The sequence below is a fragment of the Cibotium barometz genome, chromosome 1, assembly GCF_041138505.1.
Source record: "Cibotium barometz isolate CiBa-2024 chromosome 1, ASM4113850v1, whole genome shotgun sequence".
Taxonomy (NCBI): domain Eukaryota; kingdom Viridiplantae; phylum Streptophyta; class Polypodiopsida; order Cyatheales; family Cibotiaceae; genus Cibotium; species Cibotium barometz.
The window spans coordinates 75,538,769-75,552,241 of record NC_141046.1 but is presented as its reverse complement, the minus strand read 5'-3'; positions in this window follow the sequence as shown (position 1 = coordinate 75,552,241).

Sequence of the window (13,473 nt, the reverse complement as noted above, 5' to 3'; positions counted from 1 at the left end):
GGGTGTCACAGGGTTGATGGAGATATTCTAGCTTGATTGCGTGATCGAGCTTGGTTGATGGAGATATTCTAGCTTGATGGAGATATTCTAGCTTGATTGCGTGATCGAGCTTGGTTGATGGAGATATTCTAGCTTGATTGCGTGATCGAGCTTGGTTGATGGAGATATTCTAGCTTGATTGCGTGATCTAGGATGGAATTTGTTTGAGGAGATATTCTAGCTTGATTGCGTGATCGAGCTTGGTTGATGGAGATATTCTAGCTTGATTGCGTGATCTAGGATGGAATTTATTTGAGGGGATCAAGGGAGAGAATCATGGGGACAAGAGAGTGGGTCTAGATGATATTTTGAGGGCTATAAAAAGATCTGCTCCTTTTTCTCATTTAAGAGCTTTGATTAGTAATGAAAATGCCTTGATTAGTATGCCAAATTTTGTCTTTGTGCTTAACATTAATCAAAATTAGTATTGATTCTTGATCCTCCTTAGATCCAAGTTTTTACTTTAGTAATATCAGAGCTAGGTGTAAGAGGTGATTATAACTGGGTTGGAGAGTATAAGTCTAGTTAGGGTAGGATAATTCCCCTCTTTCATGACATTAGAGTTTCTACTCCTTTACAACATAGATTTATTTTCCCTACTCCTCTTTCATGCGATTAGGGTTTCTACTCCTTTACAACATACTTTTTTTTTTCCTACTCCTCTTTCATGACATAGGGTTTCTACTCCTTTACAACATAGAATTTTTGTCATGGAAGATTTCTCTTTTTAGAGAGAGAGAGAGAGAGAGAGAGAGAGAGAGAGAGAGAGAGAGAGAGAGAGAGAGAGAGAGAGAGAGAGAGAGAGAGAAGCCTTTAGTTCTCTAGTAGGTGGCAAATCGTTAGCTAGATTCTTAGCAAACACAGTTTGTACCTTAAGCATACAGCTCAAGCCTCCTTTGAATAGAAAGTCTTAAAAGCCACAATGTGAGTAGATCTTTAAACTAAGCAAGCTTTGATCTTTTAAAGTAGCACTTGTAAACAACTCTTCAAGCATTAGTAGGAGCTCGTTTCTCTTATATTATGGCAGCTATTGGCAAAGCCCACATAGCAGCAATTGCAAAGGTAATAGCTCCTCCTCCTAAGTAGCACATAAGATAAAAAACTACATACATACTAAGTGCAGCGAATGATAGTAACGAAGACCAAAAATATAAAGCAAAGAGCTGGCTTCTCCTCAGCACAAAGATCTGCTACAAAGACAAGAAGTATGTTCAAATTAATGGCATTACTAACTTGTGACAAATTTGTATGCATGTTGTTCTTGGGTGAAAAGATGTCAATCCATATTGTTGGAATGGGTGTAGGTTTTATGACTAGAGGCAAAGAGGCCCAGTTGTGTACTCATCATTAAATAAATTACAACATCATTGTGAGCCTCTTCAATATAGTAGCAATGGTACCTATGAAAGCCACTAAGAATGTTATGGATAAATGAATGGTTGCTTTAAGCCTTTAAATGAATGGTTGCTTTAAGCCTTAAAAGATTTTACTAAAAGTTTATCTTCTCTAATTCTAAGATTTAAAGGTATACATCTGTCTTTTTAATTGTACATATTAAGGCATCCTTTTAAATCATAAAATGCTTCAATGTTTAAATTAATGTCACAATAGTTTTCTAACTCTCATTTATAGAAGTTATACTTCACATCAAATCACATAAGAACAAATATGATAAGAAATACTTTTTTTTTATAACCACACCCTTTAACAAGTGATGATTTACCATTCTTTCTAAGATCACATTAATATAGAGTGGTTCAATAATTGATATTGATTCAAATCCCACATTGAGAAGAAAATAGATAGAAGTATTTTATAGCTTATTCTTTGTTCTAAGCAAACCCTTTAGGTTTGCCATTTCTCTAAGATTACATCATCATAGATAGAAATATTCTATGGCTTATTATTTTTTCTAAGCACACCCATGGGTTGCCATTTCTCTGAGATCACATCATTATATAATGTTTTCATATTTTATATTGAATTAAGTTTCAGCTCTATTTATTGATTAAAATGGTTTCTTTGTTTATTGACTTAATGACAAAGTAATGATATCATAACTGGTATCTTATGTGTTTAATGAGAATTTGATCAAGCATTAAATTTTATTTTTTACTTTGCATGATTGAGCCAATAAAACATGAGCACATCGTTAATGTAGCCTTGAAAATGAACTTAATTTGCACTTAAGAAACTTGAAAGGGTGCAATAGTATTGACCCCTTTATCCTAAGCTATGATCAAAATCATCACAATCAAAATTGATGCACTCATTAATTAAGTATTACAAATTTTTTGATTTGAAAAATGTGATGCCAAGCATATTGTAGAATGTGTTAACTTAGAAATTAAGAATCAAACTTCCCCACAAAGTGTGCTTACTAATAAAGAGTTACAAATAACTAGCTTCTTCTCACATCATGAAAATAGTTGTTGAAGCAAGGTGGAAGCTTTTCATCTTTGTGAAACTTATCTCTAATATATGCTTCAAAATAAATGTGAAAGTGTTTGTAAAGATTAAGCATAGCAACACAAATTAAGTGGCCACACTTGTAACAAAACATGTATGCATTTATGTAAATGCAAAAAAAGGGCTCAATTGCAAGGATTACTACTTATAGTATTCTTGTTAAGTGCCATTATTTGATGACAAGGACCTCAAATTTTTTCATAACTTTTTCTTTTCACCCTAGACATAATGATGAAAAAGGTGAAGAATTTCATCTCTTTTGTTAGATTGGGTGTAACCTTTAAATCATTGGATGCAAAGAGGAATGTGCATGTTCTTGTCATTAGACAACTCACTCAAATTATTATAAGCCTCTCAACCACTTTAGTAATGTTACCTTTGAAAAATCTAATGCACAAACATGAATAAACATTGCATTCTTATTACCATTAGAAATGCAAACCAAAATAAATTTATGAAATGAGATTTTATTGAAAGTTAATTGTTTCAATCTTTAAAATATGCATTCACCTTTCATTGCATGAATTAAGGTAGCAATTTTTTTAAATATGTTTTCAATGTCCACTTATGTCTCTCTAGAAAGAAGAATAGAAATTAAGAAAAAAACATACAAAGCACAAGTTTTCAATGCCCACTTATATCTCTCTAGAAAGAAGAAGTTGAAAAAAACATCATTGTGTGTGGGATAACAGACCATGGAAGGCTTCCATTAGTTCATTTACAAAATAAAAAGTTTCACGCATCTACATGCTACCATCACCTTGGGGTATAAGTTAAGTTGTTCAATCCAAGAGCTTTGGCCTTCTCAATTCCCTAATAAGGGTTTCCCCTTAACAAAGCACTACCCATTTTCTTGCTTTTCATGTAGCTTTCACTCTCTCTAACTTTGCTATCTTTTGCGTAAGCTATGCTAGTGTGAGCTTATCTAAGATACATAAGGTGATTCTCTTTAACTTTGTAGGTTGTTGGAGAAATGTTCATGTCAAGAACCTTCTTGCTTTCTAGCAAAGAACCATAGTGCTAGTGATTAGACCACTTGTCTTGGATCATGGAAGTCCCTATATTGACGAGGCCACTACTCTCAAATCAACTAAGAAATCCTTCTAAAAGGAAATGGTTGAGCACCACCTTTTTCTCCAATCATGCTCAATCACACTTTCACTCAAGCAAGCAAGCATGCACACTCAATTCACACACAAGCATGCATCCTAAAATCAAACAAGTAAGAAGGTAAGAGATTAAGAGAAGAAGAAATATTTGCACTTGATAAATGATAGAATTTCCCCCATTCGCATTATCAAAAGTTGTATATATACAAATGAGCCACCCAACTTAAGTGGGTGCCCGTTGCCTATCTCTATCCATATATACAAGTCTTATGGCTTGCTTTTGATACATCATTCGCCCACAACCATAAATAAATCCTAGGCTAGAGGTGGGGATTTTGGATGTACAAAAAAGAGTTAACAACCCCCTGCCTAAAGCTTTTTCTGTCCTTAAAAGTTGCGAATGATGGGCATGTCAATGAAGAGATCTTCTGATTATCTTCATGATGATGACCTCATTATATGGAAGTGTTGCACCACCTTTAGACGTTGGAGTGGCTTCCCATTGTTGCGGGTGACCACAAAATTGAAACTGAAAAGGATAAACTCATATGAGAACATCTCTTCAAAAGCCTTCATCTTGAATGCTTCCAAATTTGATTTGTAAAGTGTGGGCCCAAGGTTGATGTCAAAGGCAATGTGTTGCATATGAGATTCATCATATTTGTGCCATTGCATGTGGACCTTCTCTTCTTTGAAACCTTGTAAACAAATACGGGTCGTGTTAAGCAACTTGATGGTAGCTTGGATATGCTGACATTTGGGGCATCTTGATATGAAGCAATAAATTGGACGTTCAACCCACACATCCACTCTTCTGTTGGGATCATGCTGAATGGTAGAGATTCGAATTTAGGGAAGTTGAGGAGGAGAGGGTTCTTTTTTGGTCTCGTAATCCTTCCACCTCATACATCTACATAGTGGAATGTACATTAGATTTTCTTTGATTAGTTGCTAGCACAGTGCAGTATATAGCCAAGCAGCCTAGATGGTGAAGGTAGCAGAGCCACTACTTGGGCTTATTCTTCATCACTACACTGTTAAATGCCTTGTTATAAGATGGCCTTCGGTATCCTCTATGCTCTTTGTCTCTACAGCCATTGCTTGAAGGGTTGCTTGAGCTTGTGTATACCATGGATTGGCTCTTGATGAGAGAAAGATTCTTTACAAACCTGTAAATGGCTTCATCATAATCATGGATTGGGAATCTCCTCTTGCACTCTATCATTTGCTTCAAAGAATATATTGGTGGGAACTAAACCGTCAGGCAAGGGGTCACACAGCCCACTATGGTGTGGTTCTCACGGTGGGACCTTCCCTCCTCTTTGTGACTTGCTTCGTGTCTCGCGGGCGACTGTGGTGGTTCCTTAAATGCTTTAGCATTTAGGTGTGGGAAATCCACCCCCTAGGGCTTGTCTTCTTTCATTGTGGTATTTCCCTGCTAGAAGGCTTTAGCATCCTTCACTATGGCTGCTCATCTATAGTTGTGCCTAAGGGTAGCTCTTTGCCCCATTCTTACGGACCCTTACTGGCACATTCTCAGCATCCTTGATGGCTCCTTCACTGGGTCCTCTAGGGCCTAACCCTCCCAACTTCCCATGCTTGTCGAGGTAATCTAGCCTCTTTGGCTCATCAATAAAATCAAGCGCCTTATCACCCTCCATCTTATCAAAAGTAGGGTAGGCCACCTGCAGTGTAGTAAAGAAGACATTAGCTACCTTCTTCTGCTCTTTGATTTGTGCCACAATATGGCAGTAAACAATTACCATGCTGATTAGGTCATATATTTACCATGCCAATTGGACTAGCTTGTAAAGTTTTGTATGTGGCATGTATATCTACCATACCTTCTTCCTGAATCCATGTCTATGCATGGTCCATTATGGCATCCACCATGGCATTTGACTTTGCAAAACTAATCAACATTCATGATAATTGGTTCTACATTAGCATTAGCCTTTACACGTGGGTTCTTCAAGATAGAGCACCATGCATGGTAGTTTGAAACCATGGGATGCACTTGCCAATTATAAATATCTGATGGTTGCTCTAGACATATGTCTCCTTTGAAGATCATCGTGACTAGGTGCATGTATTATGTTGGCACCTTTTTGTAGAGTTAGGTAAACATGTGAAGGTTTTGTGGTTGCGTCCAAGGTGTATCCTTGATATATAAACATCAATAATACCACCTAGAGAGCCAAATTGAGGTACTAGGCGAGGCTACAATGTTGTAGCACCAGATTCAAAAAATGTACTGCCACCTCGAGGATCAACTGATCCTTTTGGCATCAACCCCAATTGACTTGGCTGAGTTCAAGCTCATCGGCTTTAGGGCACTTTCCTTTGCTAGCTCTTGTTGTAGACTTCTAATGATTGTATCCCTTTTGCTCATTTTTGCTAAATGTAAGGCATTTGTGTTTCTTCAATTAGCCTTAAGGAGGTTGACTTTTGCCTATTGCTCTTGAAAGGCTTGTAGGGCCAACTCTTTATCCTTATGTAGCATGATGATGGCCTTGTCTTTTTTGGTCAAGATTTCTTGGTTGGCCAATCATAACCCTGTTAAGCTTTGTTGCATACTGCACTTAGGCTTCTAAGTGTGTTCTCTCCATCTTCCTAATGGCTAGAAGTAATGCATCTTTAGACTTGAGAGTCTCATGAATCTAGGCCTCTCTTAATTTGATTTTCTCTTTTAAGATTGGGATTTGTTGTGCAGCCTTCTATGCCTATACTTTATGGATCTGGGAAAGCTAAGCCACAAATGTTGATCAACTTAATGCATCCAGCTTGGATGTCTAATTGCCCAATTGGAGTTAAGTTCTGGCTTTCAACAGTAGCTTGGCTTTGGATACTCACATATTTTGCCATCCACTCGATAATAATCTGCTTGGCATTCAACAGTAGCTTGGCTTTGGATACTCACATATTTTGCCATCCACTCGATAATAATCTGCTTGGCATTCGATAACAGTGGTCCCATTATCATCTACGTCTTTTGCTATCCACTCGATAACAATTTGCTTGGCATTTAAGAGCACTGGTCCCATTAGCTATGGCACTGCATGCACCCTCTCGGACTCACTCGGTCCTTGCATGGTGCTTTCTTACAAGCCTTGTCCTATGGTAGTTTTTTGGGTAGTGTTGGTAGAGGGGCCTTTAGGCTCTAGAGGGTGCCACACAAAAGAGAATCAAAGTACCAAAATTGAACACAATAATCACTAATAAATATTCAACTCCAAACAAATAAGAGATTCAAACATATTAAACATAGACATGGAAATAAGCATGGAAGATAAACAATAGACTTGAAAACTGTGCGCAAAATAAACATCACCATCAACAAGGATTGGGTTAAATCTCCCCCTCATGCGTGCTGGCTCCTTGCACGACATGAGTATTTAATCATATATTACCAAAATAGCCCTTGAGCCAATCGTGAAGATTTTTCAAAAAATAGGGCTCTTTTTACAAAAATAATCAATCCTTCTAGAGGATGCTCACACACATCTAGTGTGTACCAAAAATAATAGTGAAGCTCTAGCTCACACGCAATACACCCGTGCACATCGGGGTGCATAAATATTCGAGTACAAATAAATGGCACGCGGCCAACCAAAAATAGTGAAGTATAACTCATAAATGTCGAGGCAATGTAAACGCCCATGCACATGACAAAACCCGCAGCACGACACCTCGTTCGGTGACCCTCGCGCGTGCAACACCTCGTTCGGTGACCCTTGCACACTCATGCCTGTGCGACACCTCATTCGATGACCCTCGCACAAGTACAACACCTCATTCGGCATCCTCATACTTATCACCTATACTCAACAAGTCAACATGTTAGGTGAGGCAATCAAACACCGATATTAACAACATTAGCATACACATGGCATCACCCAATCACAGCATACATAGCATAGATCCACAAAGCATATGCCAATCACACTTACAATTTAGTATTTAATATGACATCACTCATCACGATACTAATTGCAAGCATGGCACAATGGTTGGATGGGCGTCCTCAATAGACCATAGAGGGCCAATAATGTAACATCCCTCTTGCTCAGGTTAGCAACTGACCTCAGTTGCATGTTTGATAGGAGTGGATTAAGTCAGGGCATGTGTGGAAAAACCGCTCGGGCATCCAACGAGCATCTTCTCTCTCGGATGGTTCTTGAAGATCAAAAGATATCTGTTATAAACATTGCTAGTTCTTGTAGTAGTCTGCTCATGGTCAATAATTTCATCAGGTATTAATTGCTCTTCATCGTCAACTAGCTCTAGAGGTTCTTCATAAACAGGATGAGTAGGGATTGGTCCTTTAAAGGGTCTCAATAGACTAATATGAAAAGAGTTATGAATCCTCCAATGGGATGGAAGATCTATAAGCCAGGTCATTGATTTTGTCTACTATCTTGAAAGGACCATAGAATCTAGGTGATAGTTTGACAACAAGATTCTTTTCTACACTCTTAAGCCTCCTCTTTTCTATCCTCAAAAGTACATGGTCTCCTTTTTTAAAAGTCATGGGTTTCCTTTTCTTATTGGCCTGCTTTATATACTTTTCCTGAGCCTTGCTAATAGCCTCTTTAACTTGGTCATGAATAGAGCTAAAGTCTATGGTAAATTCATGAGCAGCTTCTATAATGCGGGAAAGATGAGTCACCGGAGTGGGAAGGGCCTTTCCATACACTATCTCAAACGGTGCCTTTTTAGAGTGAGGAGTGTTATTGTAGGCAAATTGGAGAATATGTAAATATTTATTCCGTTGCCTAGGCTGTGATGAAACATAGGTTCTAAGAAGGTCTAGGATAGTGCTATCGGTCACTTCAATTTGGCCATTGGATTCAGGATGAAAAACAGTAGAGAAATCTAATTTTGTGCCTAAATTATCAAACAATGTTCTCCAAAAATCGCTACAAAATTTAGAATCTCTATTTGACACAATGACTTTAGGCAAACCATGATGCACAAATATATGCTTTAAAAATAAATGAGTAGCTTGATGAGCAGTCAGTTTCTTTTTACATGCAATGAAATGCGCTTGTTGGCTGAATCTATCAACTACTGTCCAAATCATGTCATTTTGATTAGTAGTAGTAAGCAAAAAACCAGTTATAAATTCCATTGAAATTTTCTCTCATGGTTCATTGGGAATTGGGAGTGGCATAAGTAATCCTTGAGGTTTCCCCTTATAGCTTTTAATCTTCTGGCAAGTAATGCATTCAGCCACAAACTTGGCTACATCTTTCTTCATAGATGGCCAATGAAAGTCTTAGGTAATGGTCTGTAAAGTAGATGATACTCCTCTATGCCCTGCATATGGGGGTTGGTGCAATTGCCTGTACCACTAGCATCAGTCACAATAAAGAAAGGTCTAGCAAAGTGGTAATTGCAGAACTGGTGCTTTAGTGAGTGCTTCTTTTAAAGCATTAAAAGATTTTTCCTATGTATCAGTCCACACACTTGTTTGCTTTCTTTAAAATAAAAGTTAGATAATGAGAAATGTTTACAAGCAAAATTTTTCACAAAATGTCTATAGTAACTACACAAACCAAGAAATGATCGAAGTTCATGAATATCGTTGGGTCTCGACCAAGTCACTATAGTCTCTATCTTTTTGGGGTCTACACGAATACCATCAGCAGAAACAATGTAACCAAGGTACTCAATCTTTGAGAATTTGTCGAATATTAATTCCCATGACAAAATTTAAAAATATATAAAGAGATGGTTTAAGAACTTAGCTCAAATGAATTTGATTTATCGAGCTGCAAAATAATTAATTGGAGAACACAAAATATACATGCAATAATTTTTATAACTAATCAAGAGTACGAGTGATAAAAAACTTAGCTCATGACTTATCGATTGAGCTGCAAAAATTAAATTATTTGGAAAATATAAAAAATTAAATTGTTCAAAGTATGAGAAAGAAGGACTTATCTCATAATTTGTCGAGCTGTAAAATGCGAGTATCTCAAACAAGAAAGCAAAGTTAGCAAAAATAATTTCAACTATTTCCACATGAATTTTCTATAAAATTTTAAACTTAATTTAGCTCAAGAAATAATTTTAAATATGAATTTAAATTAAATTTTAATTTAAAAAATCTTGTCAGCTTGAGCTGCAAAATGGGAATTTGAAAAACATTTCGAGAAAGTAATAATTTATATTTATATATATTCAAAATAAAAGAAAAATGATGAGAAATTGATACATAGCCCATAAAGCGTCGAGTTAAGCATTAATAATTCTCCCGAAGAATACTATCGAGAGATATCAAAAACCACACACTTGCTCAGTTGCGGAGAATTTGTTGAAGCCTTTGATTTGTCCAAAATTGCCAAATGAATTTTTGAAAGCTTTGACAATTAATTTTTTCCCTCAAGGCATTGCGGAGAGCCTTGGCAAGAAAAATTTAATTTTAAGCAAATCTTTAATTTTTCTACAGGTCTTCAGAATTTTACTCGGGGCCTCCATGTGTATGTACTCCCTTGAATTAGCTTGGAAACTTTTGAAAGAACTTTGAAAGGTTTGAAATTGGAAAGATTTAATAGCCTTGAAATTTTGAATGGTGTAAATAGACTTGATTTGATTAGACCTTGAGCTTGAATAAGCTTTGAAGCTAATCTCCTTCACAAAAACAGCGCAGCGCATCTACGTGGGAGAGGAAAAAAAACAGCCGCCGTTGATTATGCAAATCGCTGATGTTGAAGCTCTTCAGAGGTTGAAAGTGGGTCTTGGGGTTTCTCAGCATGGAGATTCCATGCTGAGATTGAAAGTGGGTCTTGGGGTTTCTCAGCATGGAGATTCCATCCGTGCGGTTGGATGTGAGAGAGATGCAGAGTTGTAGAAAACCGCTTTTCTTCTTCTAGGCATGGTTCTGTGGGGCTTCAAAGTGGTTTTTGAAACCATACAAGCCTTAATCCTTGGGATATGGCCTTTGTCTTTGGATTTATGTCTTTGCCCTTTGATTTATGCCTTTGCCCTTTGATTTATGCTTTTGCCCAATTTCTCCACGAGATTTATGCCTTCATGCCTTCTCTTTGAGTGTGGTTGGCTCTGATACCACTGTCAGGAACTTGCTACACAAAAGAGAATCAAAGTACCAAAATTGCACACAATAATCACTAATAAATATTCAACTCCGAACAAATAAGTGATTCAAACATATTAAACATAGACATGGAAATAAGCATGGAAGATAAACCATAGACTTGAAAACTGTGCGCAAAATAAACATCACCATCAACAAGGATTGGGTTAAATCTCCCCCTCATGCCTGATGGCTCCTTGCACGACATGAGTATTCAATCATATATTACCAAAATAGCCCTTGAGCCAATCGTGAAGCTTTTTCCAAAAATAGGGCTCTTTTTACAAAAATAATCAATCCTTCTAAGGCTCAAACCCAGACCTACTAGTATACTCCAAGAATGCCTTTGTCCTTACACCAGGTGTGTCAAGAGCACACCCATGTCCACTAAGATGGGTCAAGGTCTCAGATGACCGTCTTTATGATAGGACTCACCACTTAGATGATATCTTCTTGATATCGTATCAACTTGTGAGGTACCTTCATAAGCTCCACTAAGTATTTTAATAATTTTCACTAAGTATATTACAAATAGTCTCCAAACAAATATTAAACATGATCAAGAAACCATGCATTATAAAATGGGGTAAACCATCGCAAGTTCCAACAATGAGATAGTCTCAATCCTCCATCTAATCTCTAGATGTTTTTTCCAATCCAATATCCTTCATCAAATCCTTCACAGTCCTTGAGCAACAATAGAATCCATCCTTCAAGCCATAAGTTTTATAAGGGTGAGCTAATCCTTTGATTTCTCAATTTCCAAGCCTATCCTTTAGTTAGATTGGTAGTACTAGGTTTTTAAAAGACACATACTCTTAATTTAGAATAAACACTTCCATTAAGGCCTTGCAGTTTTCCTCATCCTTTTTGGGGCCAAATCTAAATTTTAAGTCATACTCCTAGCCTTGTATTAAGGTTTTGGTCATCATAATATTCTTTGATAATTATTCACAATGTCTCAGTTAAAACTTAATACTTTAAGTATTTTTTCCAAGGTATAAACTTTAAGGTTCCTTTTGCTCTCTAAGGCCTCTTATTCTCTTTTCTATATGGCAACTCTTAGTCATACAAGAGATTCACTTGAATTTAAGATTAGTCCTATTCATGATTCACTTGAATTTAAGATTAATCCTATTCATGATTCACTTGAATTTAAGATTATTCCTATTCATGATTCACCCAAGTACTTTCTTCTTGAATCATCTTATGTACAAATTGAACCTTTATCTATTCTAAAGCACTATTCTAAATTTGGACCTTCCTGGCCTTAGTTTACTAGGCCTCTAGAGTACTTCTCTCTAACTTATCTTTATCTATTCTAAAGCACTATTCTAAATTTGGACCTTCCTGGCCTTAGTTTACTAGGCCTCTAGAGTACTTCTCTCTAACTTATCTTTATCTCTTTGAAGACTAATCCTACTTCCTTCTAAGGTTTCATTGGGGCCTTTCCTTTATCAGTATTTTCTTCAAAAATCTAGAACCTTAATGACACTTCTACCCTTAATTTTCTTCTTAATCGTGGTCTCTATGTAGAAAATCCCCCTAGAAGTGGTATTCTCTCTCTATAATTTACTAATATTTCTTTAGGATTAGAGTCATATTTATTGAAGAATCTATGGGAATTTGACTTGTTATTTTACCAACACTTCTTAAGGGTTTAAACAAGGAAGACCCTTAACTTATAATCTATCCCAAATACATTATACTATTAGTATATATGCACATAAATGTCCTCAATTTTGGTCATTGTCCTCAAATTCTAAGTAAATATTTATCATGAATATTTTTGGGACCTAATTTATTTTTGTAGCCAAAGATTTAAATAAATGGCAATTCACAATACAATGATTTGAAATACCAAGAAAGGGACATGTACTTGCTTATTTTTAAAATTTTGAATTATGAAAGGTAGACCAATGTGAATAATAGATTCGGCTTGATGTTGTTACACTAAATATTGAGGAAAATCACTCCCAATCCTTCAACAAATCCATGCCTACTCTTCAAGCATGGGATTTAATGTCCTTTCACTCTCCAAGATGGATAAAATACCCTTTTGGACTAGATAAGCATGGGATTTAATACTAGGTGTAAGATATGATAAAAGTATTACAAAAGTATAAAAGAGTATTTTCAAAGCCAGTGATGATGCTTCTACTAGGTGTGTAGTAGAAATGAGGGAGAGGATGTCTTTAAATAGGTGAGGGCTCTTCATATATGCATGGAATTTCACCTAGATTAGCATGTATGAGTTCGAACCACCATATGCACATCACTTTAGATGAGTTAAATCAAGGAAAAAGGGGCTAGATTTAAGGCTTACTAGAACAAGAGCCCGCCATGTACTAATGAAACTAGAGTTAAGGAATCCCGATACCACTCATGCAAGAAACCATTAAAAGGTGTGTAGTAGAAATGAGGGAGAGAATGTCTTTAAATAGGTGAGGGCTCTTCATATATGCATGGAATTTCACCTAGATTAGCATGTATGAGTTCGAACCACCATGCACATCACTTTAGATGAGTTAAATCAAGGAAAAAGGGGCTAGATTTAAGGCTTACTAGAACAAGATCCCACCATGTACTAATGAAACTAGAGTTAAGGAATCCTGATACCACTCATGCAAGAAACCATTAGCCATCCCCACTACAACCTAACAAAAAACCATGTGCATATTGCCACTTACCATTTTCCACTTATTACTTGGTTTTCTCAAACCATGGTTTCACCCAAAACCTTAGAATCTTAGG